This window comes from Sceloporus undulatus, chromosome 1, assembly GCF_019175285.1.
Source record: "Sceloporus undulatus isolate JIND9_A2432 ecotype Alabama chromosome 1, SceUnd_v1.1, whole genome shotgun sequence".
In the NCBI taxonomy this organism is placed as follows: Eukaryota; Metazoa; Chordata; class Lepidosauria; order Squamata; family Phrynosomatidae; genus Sceloporus; species Sceloporus undulatus.
The window spans coordinates 100258198-100275962 of NC_056522.1; positions in this window are offsets into that span (position 1 = coordinate 100258198).

Sequence of the window (17765 nt, forward strand, 5' to 3'; positions counted from 1 at the left end):
GAAAAATGAGAATATGTCATGACTGGACATTGTTTTAAAGAGGTAAGGGTCACTAAGACCTAGGAGAAATAAGTGTAAATTACAGACAGAATTTTAATAAAATGATTCTTAAACATCAGTCACCTTTAAAAGGCTTTACAAAATAACATTTCATTAAAAGACACAGCATGTATGGGGTAGTTTCATTTCCGCTCATGATGAAGGTATTCCATTATATTAACAAGAGTTGAGGACACATAACAAGATATATAAATATTCTTTGGAACTTATTTATAGATGCTTGGTACCCCCAATACTTACCTATGCCAAACATAATAATGTTGATGAGAGCCCGGTAATTTCAAATTGTAGATTTTTCATTTAAATCAGCTGCCCATTCCCTTTTCATGTAGATCCAAACATTCAAGATGAATCTGATAAAACTCTCCAAGTTGGCAGAGAATTTGTTTTCTGTCAGTGGCAATCTGACTAGAGGGAAATGAGAGAAGGGATTATTATGAAGGTTATCATGGAAACAGGGGTGATGGTAATTAATAAAATACTATGCACAATTAACTTGCATACACAAGTGTTTATTTGTAGTCACTCATGGTCAATTCAGCAGTATATAGAGGTGGAATGGAGGTTTCCTAAGAAAGTAATATCTCACTCTTATATTAAGGATCAACAGTCAGGCTGGCCCAGGGCCAAGAGCACAGGGGAAGTCCATGTAGAATATTACAATAATATGTAACAGAACCAAATGTTGGTTATGAGCCAATTTTAAAAAATCAATATTAATTCTCACACTACATCCTAGATTAATCCTAGTTGATGGGAAATTAGAGAAAGACCAAATGACCTCACTATGAATTTCTTCTGATACACCATTTAAACAGCAGGCTTTTAATATAATTTTGTTCTAGCTAAATCCCAAAACTACTTCTTGGTGCCAAACCAAGTAAAATATTTCTTAAGAGCAATAGGATTTGCTGCAGGATCTGATAGGTCCATTCCAGTGCAAAGAATGGTCAACTGGATATTCTGCAAAAGTGACGCATTCACTACAAACAGATAGTCATGTCTAATATTAAGCAGCAGAAATAATTACAACAAGCTAGCACAATTACTGCTAATCTAATGAATTCATAATCCACAATGTGCTGCGAAATGCTTATACAACGTTTGAGGAACATCTCATGAAACACCTTGAGAAATGTCTTGTGGAACAGTCTGCAAAACGGCTCATAAAACAGCTTTTGCTATGGCTTACACAAGCAGAATCAAAACACTGAATTTGATACTTGAACACATAAAACTGTTTCTGCAAGCATGGAAGCTTACATTAGTGTGGCACTGAGCAATCTGTAGTTCTCATAGCTGAACTCCTTCTCAGAACTTGCCAATAAATATTGAGTAGTATTTAATTAAAAACAGAGGATGAAGGTTCTCCATGCCTGACTAGTGGAATGGCAATACTGACTAATCCCAAAGATGTTTCACAACTTGAGAGCTATAACCATACAAATGTTGTTACTGTTTAGAAGTATTTAAAATGCTCATGGTACACAAAAAATATTGTTCCTCATTTATCCTCCTAGCCACAATCCAGTGAGAAATGACTTTCCTGGCATTCCAGGAAGTCTATAGCTGAGTAAAAAAAAAAATAAAATTAAGCATCCACCTCAGCAAAGGTTCACAGTAAAACATTGTTCTATGGTGTTGTCTTCTGATAGGAATCTACATGAGAAATGAAGTCCATCTAGGACTTATCACGCAATTGTGTTATGTAAAGAAAATGGAAACATACCAGTTTTGGAGCTTTTATTATCACACGTCATCAACAGTACGACTGGGGGGCTTTTTGCCATCCATCAATGGTCTTTTCTTTCCCCATACCCCGCTTTCCTGCCCTATACCTTACCAACATGCAATCCAGAGCTATGGGAATGCAATTTTGTAAAGAAGACGGAGGAGGAGGAGCAGCAATGGCAGTGGCAGTGAAATTTTAAAATTTTAAAGTGGGTGGAAAGGCAGGGGAGGGGGGGAAATGGCAAATTTGGGTAAATATTAGTACTGCAACAGACTGTCACTTCTCAGATATGTGGAGCAACAACTGACTGCTTATGATGTGTTTTCCTGTCAATGAAAATAATGTTTCATTCTTTGAAAATGTTTAAGAGGAAGCATATCAGGTCAGAGGTGATGTGTGACAGGTAGTAACAAAGGCACAATCTCTTGCTAAAATTGCCATTTAAAACCCACATGGAATAGCATCCCTAGTGTAATGCAACACAGACTCAGGTCTTCAGGTGGCCATCTATATAGCAGCTAAGGTCAATCCACCATAATTCTTAATGAGAAAGAGATATCAGTAAAAGAATGACTCCGGTGGCGAGGCGGGACGAATGAACGTGCCTGAGGTGTTTGTTCTCGGGGTAGCGTTCTGCAAGATGCGGTGTTGGGGTCGCCCTCTGGTCGACTAAATCTTCCCCGGCAAGGGAAAGTCGGACGGAGCTCTACGAAGACACCTTGTGGCTCTAGAAGGGACTGAAGGGCTAATTCAACAGCAAGCCTCCTTCCCAAAAGCCCGGTGGCAGAAGAGCCTCCGCGGCCGCATCTTGCTGCGTTCTTGGTAACGCGAAGAACCGCCAGCAATTTTCCTCTTTACTTTGCTGTCCGCGTATGCGGATTCAAACAGCTTGAGGTTGGCTTTTTGAACTTGGACGGAGGAGAAAGGAGACATGCTAAGTATTTACTATGTGGCTTTCTCATACTATGTTTTTGAATCTTGTGATGAGGTTGCAAATCTGAAAGCGTTGCTCTAAAAATTTGCTACAAAGTGTAGACGGTGGCGGCGTTTTCCTTTGAAGAAACAAAAAGTTTTCTAGTTAGAAGATTAACCAACCCAAAAACTCTGTTTGCTTTGCTTTGTCTATCGGTTGGATTACAATATAGCATATTATTTGGATTTTGAAGTGTGAAATCTGCAAGTATGGGGCCCTAAAGGATACGGCTGTTGAGGCTGGAGGGCTAACTAAGACTTGAATAATTAACCAGCTGAAAGCATTGATCCTGAAGTGCTGATAGAGGCAGTGAAGTAGCTTTTCTTTGTTTCTTTCCTCTTTTTTGTGAGTTATATTATTGTAGTAACAGTTGCTGGGTTCTCCTTAAAGCTCTCTCTGAATTACTGGCAGCCTTCCTTCTATACTAACCTGATTCAGATGGATGTAAAAAAGAAGTGCAAACAGCTAAACCTCCAGCAATAACCTCTAATGAACCCCACTTTGGAACAGACTCAGCTTGTGGGAGAAAGCATTCTACATAATACGACAGCTATGGACGAACTGAAAAAAATGATTAAGATTTGGGCAAAAAGGTATCAATTTGTCAATGGAGGTAACATCTTTTAAATCAGAAATCGAATGGAAATGCGAGATGATTTTAAGATTATGAGGGAGGCGATGGATAAGACATCTTCGGATTAGCCAGATTCAATCCAAATTAGATTGGTAGAACAAAAAATTTAACTCACAGGAGGAAAGAATCAATGAAATTGCGGAATTCAAAAGACCCAATTAGAGGACAATTTAAGATGGGAATTAAGGCAAGGGAAAAGTCGATTAAAATAAGAGGCTTAAAGGAAAGTGAAAATGAAAATTGGATGGCTCTCTGGTGCCAAAAATTGCCGAATTTTTACAGTGTGATGCAACGTTTTTTTTTTGTATTGATCGTATTTTTAGACTGAACTCAATTATAGCAAACAAAAAAAGGTACCTAGAGACATTGTGATTTTTTTTTTTTTTTTTGAGAAAAATTTCTCGAGATTCTTTTGTTGAAAAATGCAATGAGGAATCTTTAATTATTGATGACAAACCCTGCGGTCTATAAAGATGTCCATCTAAAATTCTTCGAAAATGTAAAGACTACTTTTTTCTAACATCCCACTGAGGCGAGTCAATGTGCAATACCGTGGCTTTCTTCCTGAGGGTCTAGCATTTTGGTATAAGAAAAAGAGACACGAGATAAGGTCGATATCGGAGGCTAAACCATTATGCAAGCTTTATTTCGAAATTCAAAGAAGGATGACAAAACAACCCTACCAAATCTGTGTCTGTGGCTAGACCTAGGTCAGTGGGGAAATAATCTAAGATTTCCAAGAAGAATGAAGCTAATAAACCGGGAAGATTCTTAGCATATAAGCTAAGAACTGAACAGAGTAAAAGAGCCATACTGAAAGTAAAGTATAATGGTACGATTTGGTCTAGACAAAATGAGATTGAAAACGCCTTCTGTAAATTTTATACCAATCTGTTTAGGGCAGACTTTACACCAATTGAGGAAATTAATAGATATTTGGGAGAGAATATGATACAAACCATTAATCAGCAACAAAGAGAAATGCTTAATAGAGACTTTACAACGCAGGAGATTACTAATGTGATCCGAGGGTTAAAACATGGGAAAGCGGCGGGTCCGGATGGCTTCCCGGCCAAGTATTATAAAATATTCTCGGAAATACTGGTTGCACCATTGGTTCAAGTTTTAAATCAGGTGGATAGAGGTGACATACCAAACACATGGCGGGAATCCAACACTACGCTGATTCCAAAAACAGAGGATGAAATTAAAGAACCAAAAAATTTCCGGCCAATAGCCTTGCTTAATGTCGATTATAAAATCTTTGCAGCACCCTTGGCCAATAGACTTAAACCAATATTGAATGATTATATTAATCCCGATCAGGTTGGCTTCTTGCCTGGCCGACATTTAAAAACCAATGTACGTTATATGCTGGATTTGATTGAATATGGCGAGAGTAGATGTGATAAACCTGTGGCTTTGTTGTTCATCGATTTTGAAAAAGCCTTTGATCGTGTAAACTGGAAATTTCTGAATGAGGTATGTCAGCGTGCAGGACTAGGTGATAAATTTACCAAGTGGATTGAAACTGTATATAAAAAACAAATTGCCTCTTTAATTGTTAATGGACAAAGGACTAAACATATCAACCTCTTTAGGGGGATGAGGCAAGGATGTCCACTTTCCCCTTTGTTATTCATTTTATTACTGGAAGTCTTGAATAATGAAATCAGAAGGAATAGTAAAATTAGCGGTATTAAAATTAAAGAATCAGAAATTAAGCTACATGCATATGCCGACGATTTGGTTTTAATTCTTTCCAAGCCTGTGGAAGAAATTGCTGAAGTGACTAAATGTTTAAACCAATTCTGCTGCGCATCAGGATTAACAATTAATAATGAAAAAACTGCCATTATGACAATGAATTTAAGCACTAATGATAAGAAAAAGTTGCAGGAAAATACCAAATTTAATATTGTTGAGAAGGTCAAATATTTAGGAGTTTGGTTAACTACGAAAAACTCAGACTTGTTTAAAAATAATTATGTTAAAACTTGGCATAAGATAAAACAAGATCTATATAGGTGGGAGAAAATTGGCTTATCTTGGATGGGAAAAGTTGCAGTCATTAAAATGATGGTCCTTCCCAAAATGCTTTTTCTGTTCCAGTCTATACCAATTTTGACCAATGATATTCCTTTTCGCTCTTGGAACAAAGATATAAGTAAATTTTTGTGGGGAGGAAAAAAAACCTAGGGTACGTTTCAGATATATGCATGATGACTGTAAACATGGTGGTTTGGGCTTGCCTAATTTAAAGCTGTATTTTTATGCCAGCTGCTTAGATTGGTTAATCACATGGTTCAGTCTAAATGACAAAAGGTTGCTAAATTTAGAAATGGTTGGATGTATTTTTGGTGCTCACGCGTATTTATTTTATGACAAAATTAGGGTTAATAAAGCGTTTACTGCACATTTTATTAGAAAAGTCTTGTTGAGAATATGGCTTAAGTATAAGCCTTTGATATACCCTAAAATCCCGCAGTGGGCCCCAATCAATGAAGCATTCCACCGAAACGATGAAATAATAAGCAATCGATGGGTCACGTACAAAGATTTATTAACCTGTGACCTAGCATCACATCAAGTAAAATTAAAACCTTTGGAACAAATAATAAGAGAGGGTTTCTCCGTCAATTGGTTCTTATATCGTCAACTAAAGGAAAGATTTATAGCAGATTGTAAAACAATGGGTATTTATTCAGAACCCCAGGCTTTTGATAAAATTATTTTGGGAAAAAATAAAGGAAGAATCTCAAAACTATATAAATATCTGTTGAATCTGGACTTGCAGAGTGAGGTTATTAAACCTACTATGGTGAAATGGGCACAAGATCTAGGTGAAAATTTAATGTTAGATCAATGGGAAAAGAATTGGACTGTAAGAATGAAATTTACGGCTAGCACGGCAATTAGAGAAAATTACCTAAAAATGCAGTATCGATGGCATTTGACTCCATTAAAATTAGCCAAGATATATAAAAATCAAGACCCGACCTGTTGGAAATGTAATAAAGCCAGTGGCTCCTATATTCATATGTGGTGGACTTGTGAATATGCCAAGATATATAGGAAAATGATTCACCAGAAAGTTCAACTTATCCTACAACAAAAAATTCCATTAGATCCTAAAATGTACCTTCTAAATATGATCATGAATGAAAAACTTGAAAAAGCCTATGGTAAACTATTGTTTTATATAATTACAGCAGCTAGAATTGTGTTTGCCTCACATTGGAAAACAACCCAACATCCTTCATGGATTGAATGGGCTATGAAAATGTTGGACTATATACAGACGGATAAACTGACTTGCTACATAAGGAACCGGGATTGGAACAAGGGAAAAAAAATTTGGGAGCCATTTATGCAATTTGTGAAAAAAGAAGAACTGTCCTTAAACTTTATATGGTAATATTTTACCGGTAATTTTCTTTTTCTTATTTATTAACATCAATTAGGACAGAAACTATATTGCATAGAGTCAAACACCTAAGAAATATGGCTGTTTGGTTTTCTATTATGAATATGTTATGCATGTGAGAATTGAGAGAGAGTCTTACAATTAATATGTAATAGGGTTTATATTTACTTGAAGTTTCACATTTGCTTGTCCCAGCTCCTCAGAGGAAGTTCAAAGTATGGAAAGCTGATATGTATAATATTTAAGAATTAGTTTGATGTTTGTATTTCATTTAGATAATGAATCTGGCTTTATGTGTGATGTGTGTATTTGTAATTGTGATGTTCTTTTTTTAATGAGAAAATTTAATAAAGATTAATTTAAAAAAAAGTAAAAGAATGACAAAGCAAAAAGGAAATTGGAAAGGAAAATGAGAGATGTTCTGGATAAATATAGAGCAAGTAAAAATAATAGATGATAAAAGCTGTGACTCATGTTGCAGGTTGGCCTTAGATGTAGGTCAAGACCTGCACAGCTCAGAGACTGCAGGTTCTTCCACTCCTTTGCTCTTTCAAAAACTGGGAGAGAAATGGCTGTCTCTTTTAAAGGCCTAGATTTTTTTTAAAAAAAGTATTCCTTGATTATTCACTTCAGCTGAACACAGTCATTACCATAAAACACCCAAATGCTGCTTCAGAGAGCTGGGAGTCAGATCCCATAGAGAATATTTAGGGTTTGTATGGATGAAAGTGGAAGGAAAGGGAGGGGAAGCATCATCACATGAGCAGATATCCACTCACACAACATTAGTTGTCACACAAAGAAATTTAGGCAGCAGGTTTGGGAATTATTTCTGTCTTGGTGATATTGTAAATATCTCTGATGTTGTAAATATATTTAAAATTGCTGTCTTGCACTTAAATGGTTTCATCTAGACTTCCAAATATGATTTCTGAATCGTGGATGGTGGACAGTCATAATCAAGAATTCTCATGTTTCTCATTTTTCTAGTACTATCTATTAGTATTAGAATAGCCCCATGCTATTGTGGCTGTTGTTGAATACAAAAGGAATAAGATTTCCCCCTAGACAATTATCATCCCAAATTAGAATAAATGTTTCCTATGCTAAAAAAAAAACATGAAAAATAAGACCACATAATCTTTACAATGCATAATTGCATTTAAAATAAAATGTACTTGGCTCTTATAAATTTCTTAGCAAATTGTATTCACTAAAAACTCTGGTGAGAAGTATAAAAATATAAATCGTCCCCATCTTGAAATGGGTCATAAATTATACAAGCCACACACAAAAAAAGTGATTTCATGGAAGAGCCAAATTATGGCCATGGAACATTTGAATTGTTTTGAATTTACAGCTTTCAAGAAGCCTTTTTATGATCCCTAATTTTCTGCAACAAAGAGAAGCAGGGATGTTTGAAATTGAGTGTTCTTTGAAAACAAACCCCCTCTACCCAAAACAACAGTGAATCCAGAGCATACCACAGGAACTCAGGACACGACTATTCTGAATTATTGTTCCAGAAATCAAATTATTGATTGCAATAAGAATCACAAAATTTGTTGAAAAAAATGCTTCTTAAAAATGTTTTTTTCTCTCCTTTTCACCTTGTGCCTTTGAATCACTGGCCCAATAAAGGTACTACCACAGGATGGATTCTGGAGCTTGCCTTTCTATAAGAATGGTAGCATGAATCTACTTCAGGACTTATAAGTGCATGACCTCCCCCCATCCCCACATATCAGGCAGAAGCCACTGTGATCAACAGGGGTTCATTCCCCTGATACTCAAGAAATCTGTGTTGCAACAGAAGTGGAGTCCTGTGACAATTCTCCCTCACACCAGAGATCACTGGTGCAAGGGGGCTTGGAACTTCTTGCTTCTTGAGTGACAGGGGAATAGACACTATCGATCACAATGCCTGCCATATAGTAGGTGGGAATTGGAGAGCTTTTATGGTGTATCCCCTGAATGTATCCCCTGAAGTAGGGTATCGTGAATAATTGAATTCATATAGGGACAGTGAATAAGAAACAATTATTCGTAAGAAGCAGTCACAAATATGTGGCTCTAGATTATGCATTAGTAACTGCCCAAGTCAATTTTGGTCACTATACACAGTGATCCTAAACCATGCTGTAGGTGTCCCAAACACAGTCTGGGCAACCAGCTACACAGCTGCTAGCCAGCAGCTAATGAGCAAGTACAGTCATAGAGTAGCTTACAGTACAGCACTTTCTTTACTTTGTTAAATACAAGCCTTCAATCCAAAACAGAGTTCAACAATGTCCAAGTCAGGTAAATGGCATCCAGAGTCAACAAGCACAGTCCAGGTCCAAGAACTCCTGGAGAGAAGAGTTGGTAACTTATAGATCAGCAGTTCAACACAGCTGCTGTTTAATTAATTGCTGCTTCCTCTAATTAGATAACTAAATAATTTGGTTGTATGAATGAATTTGTTTATATTTATTTCTCTTCAAATTTTTGTATTTTAAAAAAATGTTAGCTGTTTTGCTTGCTTGCTTGTTTGTTTTAAATTTCAATAAAATGTTTAAAAATTTAAAAAAATTAAAAATAATTGCTGCTTCCTCTAAATTCTCTGAGACCTCCACAAGCCCTCCCTTTCCACTCAGCGAAGGTCGGTAGAGGTAAATGGTCTTCTATATCTGAATGGACAGGACTCTCTATCAGAGCTGGTACTGCTCTCTGGTCTGTTTCTGAACCATGTGGCTCAGGAACCCCCTCCTGCTCTGGTTCAGCAACAGGTCCTAGCAGATCCACTGCTTCAGTTGCTGAGTCAGGGTCCATGTCTGTGTTCTGGAAGCAGAGCATGGAAGTAGAGTTTATAGGACTGAAGCATCTGGCCTTTAAAATCAGCAGGAGTGATGAAGCTATTCCCCTCCAATTTATCAGGGTTCACAGTTCCATCTAAGCTTACCCATATTTCACAGCACAGTTGTTGTTTTCACCTGGATTTTGTGTGTGTGGCAGGAGAATTGTGTGGACTGATTATATTAATGGATATGGATATGTTATGATGGGTTTATCCTTGCCAGTTTCATTATGAGATAGTTTTGAATTCCATTGTGGGAGAAAGGGGGGATATAAATGCTCGGGGACAGTCGCTCTTCAAAAACAGAGCTTAATTGTGGGGTCCCTCAAGGCGCCATCCTGTCCCCGGTGCTATTTAACATCTATACGAAGCCGCTGGGAGAAATCATCCGTGGATATGGGGCCGGGTGTTATCAGTATGCTGATGACACCCAAATATATTTCTCCATGTCCCGGTCATCAGCGACAACGACAGATGGCATCTCTCCCCTCAACCAGTGTCTTCAGGCAGTAATGGATTGGATGAGGGAAAACAAGCTCAAGTTGAATCCAGGCAAAACTGAGGTACTTACGGTAGGGGCCCCCAAACCAGGGATTGGGCTGCAACCTCCAGTCCTAGAGGGGCTCACGCTCGCCACGAAAGACTGTGTTCGCAGTCTAGGGGTGCTTCTTGACCCGTCGCTTCAGATGAGGAATCAGGTGAATGCGACGGTCAAGAGCGCCTGTTATCAGCTTTGGCTGATACTCCAGCTGCGCCCTTTCCTGGAACAGGGTGACCTCGAAACTGTAGTACATGCACTGGTAACCTCAAGACTTGGTTTTTGCAATGCACTCTACATAGGGCTACCCTTGTGCCTAGTCCGGAAACTGCAGTTAGTACAGAATATGGCAGCCAGGTCGGTCATAGGAACAGCAAGGAGTGACCATATAACACCAATATTGAAGTCACTCCACTGGCTGCCTATCAGTTTCCAGGCACAGTTCAAGGTATTGGTTAACACCTTTAAAGCCCTACATGGCTTGGGCCCAACCTATCTAAGGAATCGCCTGCTGCCATACTATCCACCCTGTACCCTCAGGTCCTCTGGGAGGAATTTATTACAGCCCTTAAAGACCAGGTTGATGGCAACCTCCTAGAGGACATTCTTGGCAGCTGCTCCGAACTTATGGAATGGCCTGCCGGACGAGATCCGTCAACTCACCAATCTAGACAGCTTTAAAAAGGCCATTAAGATGGATCACTTCCGGCAAGCCTTCCCGGAATAAATGCTCGGCCACAAATAAGACTTCCCATCCAGTGAACTCTGCCCATGATGATTTTTATTTAGCTTAGTTGATTTTAATATGTATTTTTTAATCTTACATTGTTTAATCTTGTTTTAAGGGGGGCATTATGTATATATGGCTGTATTTTAACCTGTTGTAAGCTGATTTGATTGCCTGGCAAAAAGCGGGATAGAAATAAAAAAAATTATTTTATTTATTTTTTATTTAAATAAATAAAATTAATAAATTGTGCTCCCTCTCTATGGTTATATTTCAAAAAAATAAAAAGGTATAAGAATGTATGTCCCTACATACTGGGCATTTTACCCTTTCTAAAAGGCAAATGTGCTCCCTTAGGAAGTCATGCCAGACAAATCTGATCTCTTTCTTTGATAAAATTACCAGCTTGGTAGATGAAGGGAATGCTGTGGATATAGTATATCTTGATTTCAGTAAGGCCTTCGACAAGGTTTCCCATGACATTCTTGCAAACAAGCTTGTAAAATGTGGGCTAGACAAAGGAACTGTTAAATGGATCTGTAATTGGTTGACTGGCCGAACCCAAAGGGTGCTCAACAATGGCTCTTTTTCAGCCTGGAGAGAAGTGACCAGTGGGGTCCCACAGGGCTCTGTCCTGGGCCCAGTGTTATTCAACATCTTTATCAATGACCTGGATGACAGAATTGGGAGCATACTTATCAAATTTGCAGATGACACCAAATTAGGAGGAATAGCTAATACTCCAGAGGACAGGATCAACATTCAAAATGATCTGAATAGACTAGAAAGCTGGGCCAAAACTAACAAAATTAAATTCAACACGGAGAAATGTAAGGTACTGCACTTAGGGCAGAAAAATGAAATGCACAGATATAGGATGGGGGACACCTGGCTGAATGAAACTACATGTGAAAGGGATCTGGGACATGAATCAACATTGCGATGCGGCAGCTAAAAAGGCCAATGCAATTTTAGGCTGCATCAATAAAAGTATAGTGTCTAGATCAAGAGAAGTAATAGTGCCACTGTATTCTGCTCTGGTCAGGCCCCACCTGGAATATTGTGTCCAGTTCTGGGCACCACAATTCAAAAAGGACATTGAGAAACTGGAGCGTGTCCAGAGGAAGGCGACTAAAATGGTGAAAGGTCTGGAAACCATGTCCTATGAGGAACGACTCAGGGAGCTGGGGATGTTTAGCCTGGAGAAGAGAAGGTTAAGAGGTGATATGATAGCCCTGTTTAAATATTTGAAAGGATGTCATATTGAGGAGGGAGCATGCTTGTTTTCTGCAGCTCCAGAGAACAGGACCCGGAACAATGGATGCAAGCTACAGGAAAAGAGATTCCACCTCAACATTAGGAAGAACTTCCTGACAGTAAGGGCTGTTCAACAGTGGAACACACTCCCTCGGAGTGTAGTGGAGTCTCCTTCCTTAGAGGTCTTTAAACAGAGGCTAGATGGCCATCTGTCGGGGAAGCTTTGATTTGGCTTTCCTGCATGGCAGGGGGTTGGACTGGATGGCCCTTGCGGTCTCTTCCAACTCTATGTTTCTATGATTCTATGAGAATCCATTTTGTCACATCCCAACCATCCAACCACCATGGAGAGGCCTTTATTAAACAGGAAGTGAACCAGCAGCTTTTTTGGATGTAGAATTTGGGAGGCATTTTTGTCCAAGGTTGATTGGATGGATGGGTGGATGGGTGAAAACACTGGAGCCCTTGTAGGTTTCAAAAACAACTTTAAGAATCACATGCAACCCATTGGCCATACTTTTCCCACCTCTGGCATATATTATTCAGAGGCCTAAATCCTTTGTGTTAAAAACTAATAAGCTTAGTTTCTATGCATTTCTTCAGTTTCATATAAAGACATCTAAACTAATGGCTACTCCTCTTTGCAATAATTATTTTCTTACAATGATTATGCTTTTCACTCAAGACTTGTGAAACTGCTCTGCAAAGACTAAAATACACATTGACTAATTATGCATAACAGATTTCATTGAAGCAAGGGACCAAAACAAACATTATCAAAGGGAAACCTCTCTAGCTCTTAAATTATAGGTCTCTTACATGAAGACAGGATGTACAGGACCGAGTAAGAACTGTGTGTGCTGGCTGGAATGTTTGTGGTTATTAAAGATAAATTCTGTACTTTAGGAGTTCTTAGCCTTCAAACATTTTTAAGTGTTATCATTGTTGCAAAGATTACAGGCTATAAAAGTGAAGTAGGATTATATATTAATTCCTTGTCTCTTGGACCACTCCTATCCTTCCTACTAAGAAAACAATTAGCAGCTCTAAGATATACTGACATTTATGCTCAGAGGCAAAGCCCTTTGCTACAAGATCACAATGTGATGACAGCAGCAACTAAAGCAGAGCTAAGAGTTCATCCTTCAGTATTTTTTAATCTGTATTTTCTCTCTCTCTCTCTCTCTCAATTCTCAAATGCACCAGGAACCCAGTCAAATTTCAGACATGTGTTTGTAGCATGTATAGCTATGGTGGTGGCATTTATATTCTCATTCAGTGCTTGTACTTCACAGCAGAATTTAGCACAATGGCATTCAGATATATCTACTACTGAATGGGAGCTGTAAATGGTGTATTAATCAATTAGATCAGTGCAATGCAAAGTTATCCAAGTTTTCTCCTATGTATGGGTGCATATGATGATGAAGGCACAAAGGTGTGACCCTAAACCTACAGGAATTGTAGCAAAACAAGAAAAGTCTAGGGGGGAAAAGCATTACTGAAAGAGATAGCTCAGTTTTATTAAGTGCAGTATTGAAAGAGTAGTACCTATGTCAGAAATATTATCCAACTTTCAGGCAAGCAAAAATCATATAAAGGCTGTGTGCCAGGCCTGAAGGTGAAAGCAAAGAAAAATATAAAATGTCTTGTAAAAAAATACAAGTATTTCCAGTATATGCAAGACTAAAAACTATACATCCCAACCAATGAACAATGTATATAGAAATAGCAGACAATCAGAGTGCAAGTAAGGCTTTAAGCACTTCCAAAAGAACATATGGAAGGGATAACAATGCAAGCCAACAACAAATATAATTTTTTTAAAAAATAGAACCAAATGTGTTTCGACATGCGTCTTCTTCAGTGGTAAAAGTTAGCTGTTATAACAGCATAGAGATCTATCTATCTATTTGTGTGGACACATCCATTGTAAGTAAGTGGTTAATTAACCAATCTGAACTGTATCCTGGATGTCCCACATAGTTGTAAGGCTAATGGGTGCATATGATGACAGTAGTGCAGCCTTGTACTGTACATATTTACTTGAAAGTAAGCCCTACTGTCTTTTATAGGGCTTACTCTCAAGTAAATATATGAAGCATTGTAGCCCAACAATAGCAGTTTACAGACCGCCTTTTTGGGGCGGCCTGTTCCCACCCCTTTCCCCACTGGATTGGGGCCTCAGCTGCCACAGCGGCATCCTCTGAGGCACCGATCTGCCGCTTTCCAGGCCATGGGGAAGCAGCAAAAGGCTGCTTCCCCGTGGCCTGGAAAGGGGTGTCCTTGGGGCTTCATGCCCCAAGGACAACCGAGAGCGGTGGGGACGAAGAGGCCCCTTTCTCATTTGTGTTGGTGGCACAGCCATGTAAAGGCTGCGCCCAGCGACACAAACCTGGAAGGAGCTCCATTTCGGAGCTCCTTCCGGCGCCATGGAAAGGGCACCATGACATCACTTCCATGCCGCTCCGTTTGGAAGCGGCGCAGTCATGACGTCCCAATGGCAGCGCCCATGTAGAATGGGCGCCACCATTTTGTACGTACTAGGTACGTACTAGGGTTTGGTCGTCCGGAAAGGACACCCTTTCCTAACCCTAGTATGTACCTAGTACGTACTTTTTGTGCGTCTGTAATGCGCCCATGTAACACTGTCTGTATAGATTCAGAAATAAGATCTGTTGAATTTTAGTGCAGGTTATTATCCAGTAGAAACACTTATGATTATCGCCTTAGGCTACAATCCTATATATATTTAACTAGTAGCATGTGTCTTAAATACCCTAAATGCACCAGATCCCATCTGATCTCAGAAATAAATAGTATCAGCCCTGTTTAGTTGTTGGATGGGAAACCACCAATGATATCAGGTGGTGTGGGCTATATTTCAGAAGAAAGAACTCGCAAAACCACCTCCGAGTATCCTTTGCCTTAGATGACCCTATTCACTGATTGTAATAAAAGCCTTCTTACTAAGACTTCATTTTGGCCACTTCCTTGATGCAAAATAAATAAATAAATAAATAAATAAATAAGGGATCACGTGGTACAAACTTCAAAGAGTATCATGTGGGGAAAACAATTGCTTGCCTCCTCTAAACTTGGGGTCGCCATAAGTTGACAGGCGACTTGAAGGCACACACATGCACAGAGTGGTGGGTTCTACCCCAGGGGTCTGAAGGGGCAGGGGGGCAGGGGTGAAATGAGGACATCATTCACCCAAATAAGATTTCTGTCACACACATCCCACAAAATTTTCTTCAAACTTCTAACATGGAAAAACTGAGACACTGAAAATCATTCACAGCTAGTACTCTTCAGTTTTTTACCCTTTTTTGGTAACTTTGCTAACTCCTTTTCTTTGGATGCTTAAAATGTTCAACTGAGGTTTTAAGTTACTGCAATGCTAGAAATTTGGGACTGGAGGAGAATTTCATGTTGGTGGAGCAATGGCATCTTGCCCCTCTCCTTTAGCTACACCCCGGCCTTTCTTCTGGGTAAACGTCCATAGAATTGCATTTTTAATTGATGAGGTTACAAATCAAGGGTGGATTTGATTTATCCATTTGATATTACCATATTCAAGAAATATAATTGCCTCAAAAATAAATATAATTTGGTGGTAACATGAGAGGTGAAGAGGGGGGAAGAACTGCCTCCAACAAACCCTCCTTGCTTAACAAGAGAATACATATACCCATCCCTTATAGAAACTATAACTTTATTTTTTATTAAATTGAAAGTTATCTTACTGAAGGATTTCATAAAGGCATCAACACAGAATTTTGTTACATGAGCTGTCAGAGATTAATTTGTATAAAGATAATTAATTAAATTAAAGGATAGGGAAGAAAAACATCCAGTTCACATTGTAATGCAAACTGTCCTGATTCTTTGCTTTCAAACAAACCCAAATTCAATTATCCTTAGAAATTCACAGTTCTCCAAAGTATGCAGTGGATGTTCCAATAAAAGGTGCATACACAAATGTACATATTAGTGAAAATAGAATTCAAGTGTTCATTATATTAGGAAAATTGCTTGAAAAATGCATATAGCAAAGGTGTAAATGTTAGGAGAAATACAGTGGTACCCCGGGATACGAAATCACCGCGTTACGAAATTTCCGGGATACGAAAAAAATAAATAGGAAAAAACTGTTTCGGGTTACGTTTTTTTTTTTTCAGCTTACGAAAAATTTTTTGGTGCTTTTCGGCGCTTTTTCGCACGAAATCGCGGCTTTCAGCGCTAGCGGCTATGGCTTTTTCGGCTAGCGAAATCTTTCGGGTTACGAACGGCGCCGCGGAACGAATTACATTCGTAACCTGGGGTACCACTGTATGCACAAAAATTAGCATTCATGACAAAGCAGACTTGAGGCTGGCAAAATGAGAAATAAAGAGAAACCAAAACCAATACATTCACTCATGTCTATTTTAAATAACTTTAAATAGCTAACATCAATTCACTGATTGTAATAAAATTTGCAAATAAGCCTTCTTATTAAGACTTCACTTTGGCCACTTCCTGAATGCAAAATAAATAAAATGGGATCATATGATACAAACTTCAAAGAGTATCATGTGGGGAAAACAATTGCCTGCCTCCTCTAAACATGCTATAAACAAGCATTATTCTTAATGCTCCATGCTGGGATAAGAACAAGAGACTACTGACAATCATGTCCTGCAGTTTCAGCTACCACACAAAAAGCTGATTAGTGTCTGCTAAGAAAACAAACTATAGGCAACTCGAAGTCACATACACACAAATTCTACTTCTAGTTGTCCATTTCTAGCTGGTGGGTCAAATACCTACTCTACACTTACATGAAACCGCTGGGAGAGATCATCCGGAGACACGGGGCACGGTGTTATCAGTACGCTGATGACACCCAAATATGCTTCTCTGTGTCCCCGACTGATGCAGTGACTAAGGATGGCGTCTCTCCTCTGAATGCCTGCCTGGAGTCGGTAATGGGCTGGATGAGGGAAAACAAACTCAGCCTGAATCCAGAGAAAACGGAAGTACTGGTGATAGGTCCCCCAGGCCTTAGAAAGGAAATTTATCCACCTGTCCTGAACGAGGTCACACTTCCCCTGAAGGACGAAGTTCGCAGTTTAGGAGTACTTCTGGACTCGTCCCTGCTGTTGACATCTCAAGTAGATGCGACGGTCAGAAGTGCTTGCTATCATCTTCGGTTGATATGCCAACTGCAGCCCTTTCTGGGCCAAAGGGACCTTGAAACAGTGGTACATGCTCTGGCAACCTCTTGATTAGATTTCTCTAATGTGCTCTACATGGGGCTACCCTTGTACCAAGCCCGGAAGCTTCAATTAGTACAAAATATGGCAGCTAGATTGGTCACCAGTGCGTCCAGGTTTGACCATATAACACCTATCTTGAAAGATCTTCACTGGCTGCCCATTCGCTTCCGAGCGCAATACAAGGTGTTGGTCACTACCTATAAAGCCCAACATGGCTTGGGCCCGAGTTACTTGAGGGACCGCATCTCCCCATATGATCCACCCCGCACACTCAGAACATCTGGGAAGAACTTACTGGTAATTCCACCTTCCAAATA